This window comes from Artibeus jamaicensis, unplaced genomic scaffold (genome assembly GCF_021234435.1).
Source record: "Artibeus jamaicensis isolate MK-2021 breed Jamaican fruit bat unplaced genomic scaffold, CSHL_Jam_final contig_414, whole genome shotgun sequence".
Taxonomy (NCBI): domain Eukaryota; kingdom Metazoa; phylum Chordata; class Mammalia; order Chiroptera; family Phyllostomidae; genus Artibeus; species Artibeus jamaicensis.
The window spans coordinates 912,478-919,216 of NW_026521822.1; the positions used below are offsets into that span (position 1 = coordinate 912,478).

Genomic DNA, 6,739 nt, shown 5'->3' on the forward strand with positions numbered 1-6,739 from the left:
AGAGATGAAGGGACCTATCAGATGTATAGGCAAACCTTCAATGAGCAAACTTGTGAAAAATGGTTAGTGTTTGCCCTAAATGTTGCAGATATTGCTTAATCCTTGGCTTGCATTCCAGATCTAAAGAAGCATTCCTAAAACATGGATTTGTGTGAGTCTCTCATAAGTTATTTCAAAAGAGCTCATTTTAAGCCTTCTTATGGGTGCCACCCTAATTCAGGACAAAGCAATGGGGAATGCCTGGTCCCATTTTAGGTGCATTTCCTGGCATATTTTTGCCGGGTCTTCTTTATTGTCTGATCCATTTTCTCAGTCTTTCCCATAGATTGAGGTCTCCAAGATACATGTAATTTCCATTGTATTTTCAATGCCTGTCCAACCTTCTGGGAGATCTCTGAAGTGAATGATTTTCTATCATCACTTTGAATGCAGCAGGGAGAGTCCAAAACAAGGAATTATTTCCTTAAGTAAGAGTTTTGCATCCTCAGTTGCCTTTTGAGTTCTAGTGGGATAAGTCTCTACACATCCATTAAAAGTGTCCACAAAGACTAACAAAAACTTGAAATTCCCCCTGGTTTTAGGCATCTGTGTGAAATCCACCTGCCAGTCCTCAAATGGACACAACTGTTTATATTGTACTCCCTTTTTTGTTGGGATATGCTCTGTCTCAGGATTGTTCTTGGCACATATTTGACAGGATTAGCAAATCCTCTGAACAGTCCTTTGCAAATGGGAGTTCTTCAAATGTGGCCTAATGAGGGCCTTCAAAGGATCCCTTCGATAATGTCCCTTCATGTAGGTGTTTGAGAATGGGATACTCTAGAGCCTTGGGGAGTAAAATCATATCAGGGGCATTGATCTTCCACATAGAACTGAGATCAATGTTGGTGAATCCCCATTCATGGGCCTGTTCTTCATTCCCATTCTACGTAATGAGATTCAGACTTTGACAAGGCCAAGCTGGGGATCAAAGCCCCCAGGTGTAATGATCCTCTGGCTGTCTTATTGGTCTTGCTGCTTTATTAGTAATTTGGTTTTCCTGGCTCATTTAGAAACCATCCCTTCAGTGTCCTAGGCAGTGCTTTATGGCAACCTGGGCCAGTAGATTCACTGCCTCTGGCAATTTTAAATTCTCCTCTGCATGTTTAACATCCTTGTTCCCTGAATTAAAAGTCCTCTCCCTCTTCATATTTCTTCAAGGGCATGGGCTACCATGAAGGCATATTTGGAGTCTGTGTACACGTTAACCTTCTTTTCTTGGGAGAGTACTAAGGCTCTTGTGAGTTCAGTCTTCTGTGCTGAGGTTTCTGATGCAAAGGCTTGGGCTTCTATTATGTCTATGGTGACTACCATGTACCCAGTTCATCGTCGACTATTGTCCATGAAGCTGCTTCCATCTGTACACAGCTCCCAATATGGTGCTGCCAGCAGTTGGTCCAGCAGATCTAGCCTGCTAGAATAGACTTGGTCAATGATTTCCTAGCAATCATGTTGTAGGGCTGAGTCTCCCTCCATATCTGAGAGCAGGGTAGCCAGGTTAAGGGTTGTGGTGATCTGCAAGGTAACATTTGGGTTGTCCAGCAGAATGGCCTGGTATTTCCCCATGCACCCATCTGTCATCCAATACCCTCCTTTTTGCTCCAATAGAGTCAGAACCTGATATGTTCCCAATACTGTAGTTGGCTATCCCAGAGTAAACTCGTCAGATTCCTGTAAGATGTCACAGGTAGCAGCTACATTTGAAGACTTGGTAGCCATCCCTTTGTCATGTGATCCAACTTTTTTGAGAAATAGGCTATGGGTCAGGGAATATTTCCTACAGTCTGGGTTAGTATCCCCAGTCCAGTCCCATGTCTTTCATGAGTGTACAATTTGAAAGGTTTCTATAAATTGAGCAATCCTAGTGCAAGAGTAAAACTAGATTTTCCTCCAAGGGATCAAATGCTACCCAACAATCCTTTGTCCATTCTAAAGGTTCAGAGTCCAGTCCTTTCAAGAAATCATAGTAGTTTTGCTATGAGTCTAAAGTTTGGAATCCAAATTTGGCAGAACCCTGTATTCCATAAAAACTCACAATCTGCCTTTGGTCCTTTGGGATTTTTAATGTAGCAATGGCTTGCTTTCTATCTGCCATCAATCTCCTAGTGCCATTTCAGTTCAGATCCCAGGTACACCACCACTTCCTTTTTGCAAATCTGGGCCTTATGAGGTGACACCTTACATCTTCTTTTTGCCAAATGATTTGGGACTGTGATGGTGTTGAGTACACAGTCCTTATAGGTGCTGCTGACTATCAATACATCATCTATGTATTGCAAAAGAACTCCTGATCTCAGTTGATCTTTAAGTCTTTTGCCAACACTTCCCTTACTGTAGTCAGGGAGTTCTTAAATCCTTGTGATAGCACAGTCCAGTAGTAATAGAGCAGGGCTTTTGTTTCTGGGTCCTGAAATTCAAAAGTGAACAGTAGTTGAGCTTATTTGTCTACTGGGATGCAGAAAAGGGCATCCTTAAAGTCTAGAACTGAAAACCCTTTGCTATCTCCAGGTACCATAGTCAACAGAATATAGGGCTGGGCATCATAGGATGAATGTCCTGAACACTGTCATTTATGGTCCTAAGACCCTGTACAGACTGATATTCATCAGAGTGAGGCTTTTTGACTGACTGGAAAAATGGGATTGTGATAGAGTGACTGGCATGGCTGAATTAGTCCCGATTTTAAAATCTTCTGCAATACTGACTAAATCCCCTCTAAAGCCTCCTTCTTGAGAGGGTACTGCTTCTTTCATGGGACCTGTGCCCCTACTTTTAGATTAACTTTTATGGGTGGCACATTAACTGCTTTACCCAGGGTTCCATCAGCTCAAATAATTCAATCTGCCTGCTCATAGATCTGAGGCCAGGAATGTCTATAGTTGGCAGGCATGTTCCAGCATAACCTCCACACATAACTGCTGCTTCTCAGGAGAAAAAAAGTTATTTGTACATGTGATTTACAAAGTAAACCTCAGCCCAGCAGTGGAATGGAGCAATCTGGCATGGAGAGAAAACTATGCATAATCTTTTGATCCCCAAGCTGACATTCTAGAGGTTGAAGGAATGCCTGCTTTATAACCGTCTAGTCACTCCAGCAATTGTTACTGTATGTATCTGAACTTTTCTTGGTTAATTTTTGTGTTCAAAACTGATGCACCTCCCCTACCTACAAGAAAATCAATTAGCTTGTTCCCCACAGTCAACTATACCTGGGACTCCCATGGGGAAATAGTAATACATCAGGAGATATCCAAAGGAGTCCCTGGGCCTCCTCAATCATCATCAGGCTCTCCTCCCCTTTTCAGCATTTCTTGGTGAGTGTTCTCATTTCTATATTTCCTTTTGAATTGCAGGCACTTATTTCTCTAATGGGCCAGTTCAAGTGGCCCTCCTCCTTGCAGTGGGCAAATTGGTTGATGCCTATTGGTTCTCTTCTCCTTCCTGTAGTGTCCTGTTTCTTCCTTTGTCCTCCCCACCCTTCTTCTAAGAATGCCATGGCCTGTTTAATCTTCCTTGCTTCCTGGGCATTATAAACTTTACATGTTATGTCTGCCAACTGAGAGGGATTCATTCCCAATGTGTCTATACACTGGAATTTGTTTTGGATGTCTGGGGCACTTTGCAAAATAAAAGTCTTGTTCACCATTTGCACATTTTCTGGTGCCTGTGGATCAGCATCCATGTGTTTCCAATAGGCCTGATAGATCCTCTCCAAAAATTCAGAAGGATCCTCATTTGTTTTTTATGCTTGGGCAGCCCCTTCTTAAGACTTTCGAATATATACTTTCTGTAATGTTCCAGTCAGGGAGGCTAGGCCCCCACCATTTGGGTTCCAGTCAGGCTCTGTCAAGGGAATTGCCTCAGCTGGGTTGGGTGCCCATGAGGATTCTCTTGGTAGAGACATTGGTTCTCTTCATTAACCCTATTTATAGCCAGCTGTCTCTCATGCACTCTTCACAATATATTTAGGAGAGCCTATACATCTGCCCAGTTTGGGTGATGAGTGGCAAAAATGGAAATGACAAGATCTGCAATTCTCTGAGGATCATCCTTATGTGAAGGGTTGGAACTCTTATAATTCAGTAAGTCTGAAATGGAGAATGGAGTATAGGCCCAATAGTAACCAGCAGGCTGGCTTTGCTGATCTACTCCATCTATAGAATATTGCCTCAAAGGAAACTGCCTTGCTCCAGATACAGATGATTCCTGGCCAAATTGGGTGCTCTGATGGGTCTTTGAGGAACAGACACATCCCTCATCATATCATCATATAGGGGTATAGCTGTTGGCTCTGTGGTTTCTCCTTCAGGGGCAGCTCGTAAAGGAGGTGGTGATGAGGAAGATCCTCTGCCACTAACCCTGTGTCACCTGGACTCAGAACATTGATGAGGTGTAGCTCCTCGTTTTCCCTTCCTCCCTGTGACTTACCATCAGGGGGAGGTTTTAAGGCCACTTCCCTTCTCTGTACCATCAAGCAATTCTATGTTCCTGACAAAACCCTATTATACAATGATATAAATGCATTAATATAACAGATTTCATCCCATTTGTCCAAATGTTGGCAACACTTTTCCAATTGTATAATGGTATAGTAACTCAGGGAACCATCCTTGGGCCACCTTTCCCCACAATCCATATCATATGCAGGCCAAACAGTATTACAGTAATAAACCAATTCCTCCTTGGACATTGGATGATGGCAATACATACTCCAGTCCTCCAAAATTCTACCTAGTGGAGCCCCTTAGGTGCCAGCATAGAACTGCCCTTATTGCTTTGGACATACCTACAAAAATCTATAACCAGAAAAATCCAGGCAACTTGGGAGCATATAAGCAAACCCATCATCCACAAATCCATTATTCCAAACAGTGCTAATGAGCACATTTTTCTTCCAACAAATCTAACTTCTCAGAGCTTATCCCCTTTCCAGTCCTATTTCCATTCCACCTTCCAGGAGTGTTTAGGTGGCCTATGCCATCAAGAGGTTTGCAGGGAAATTCTCAGAAACTGGGAAACTTTATACTTCCTCTCTCCCATTCTGAGGGGGTTGACTTGCCCCACCCTGATGAATACATAAGGCTCTGAACCTTACAATGTAACAGGTGCACTGAAACAAAGAAATATGGCCCAAATGAAAGAACAGATCAAAGCTCCAGAAAAAATACAACTAAGCAATAAAGAGATAGCCAACCTATGAGATGCACAGTTCAAAATACTGGTAATCAGGATGCTCACAGAAATGGTTGAATATGATTGCAAAGGAGAGGAAAAAGTGAAGGCTTTTCTTTATTTCACTTGAAAGTGAAATAAAGAAAAATATACAGGGAACCAAGAGTAAAGGGAAGGAAACTAGGACTCAAATCAATGATTTGGAGCAAAAGGAAGAAATAAACATTCAACCAGAACAGAATGAAGAAACAAGAATTCAAAAAAATGAGGAGAGGCTTAGGAACCTCCAGGACAACTTTAAATGTTCCAACATTTGAATAATAAAGGTGCCAGAAGGAGAAGAACAGAGCAAAAAATTGAAAACTTATTTAAGCTTTTCTGCTTGCTCCCACATCCCCTAGAGTGCCACACTGTGCTCACTAGAGCTCCTAGCTCCTGCTCAGCAAGCGCCACTGTCATCTTCTTCCAGCTGCCATCATAATCATCTACCTGGACCTTATCAGTCATGATGAGATGTTCTCCAATATGTACAAGATCCAGGAGGTCTCAGATGGGCTGTGTTTGGAGTTGAGGGGATGATGAACAGTAGGGCAGAGGGTAACATTGATGACTCACATGTTGGTGAAATGCCTCGGCTGAAGTCCCCAAGGGCAAAGGAACCAAAAGCAAAGTAATCACTGATGTTGATATTGTCATGAACCATCATTTACAGGAAACCAGCTTCACAAAAGAGGCCTACAAGATATACATGAAAGATTACATGAAATCAATCAAAGGGTAACTTGAAGAACAGAGACTGGAAAGAGTAAAGCCTTTTATGACAGGGGCCACAGAACAAATCAAGCACATCCTTACTAATTTCAAAAATTACCAGTTCTTTATTGGTGAAAACATGAATCCAGATGGCATGGTTGCTCTGCTGGGCTACCATGAGGATGATGTGACCTCATAATTGATTTTCTTTAAGGATGGTTTAGAAATGGAGAAATATTAACAAATTTGGCCATTTGGATATATCACCTATCACCATAACTGGCCGCTGCTTTTCATCTACACATCAGGACTAGGACAAATGAGACCGATGTTATCTTTAGTTTGTCATGTATTTTGACCATGATTTTTACGGAGAGGAGGCACTGTGTTTTTTTTTTAATGTGGCACGTGGGTTGTCTGAAAACAAAATGCATTTAAACTTAAAAAAAAGGAAAACTTATTTGAAAAAATAATGAAGAACTTCCCCAATCTGGCCAAGGAAATAGACTTCCAGGAAGTTCAGGAAGCTCAGAGAGTCCCAGAGAAGTTGGATCCAAGGAAGCACACACCAAGGCACATCATAATTACATTAGTCAAGGTTAAAGATAAAGAGAGAATCTTAAAAGGAGCAAGAGAAAAGGAGACAGTTATCTACAAAGGAGTTACCTACCCATAAGACTGTCAGTTGATTTCTCAAAAGAAACCTTGCAGGCTAGAAGGGGCTGGAAAGAAGTATTCCAAGTCATGAAAAGCAAGGAGAGAAAACATACAAGAT

At 41.9% G+C, this 6,739-nt stretch overlaps 1 pseudogene; it reads left to right on the top strand.

The window, feature by feature from the left end:
* The first annotated feature begins 5,694 nt into the window (after positions 1-5,694).
* On the top strand, positions 5,695-6,205 carry LOC119054191 (translationally-controlled tumor protein-like; annotated as a pseudogene).
* Positions 6,206-6,739: the final 534 nt, after the last annotated feature.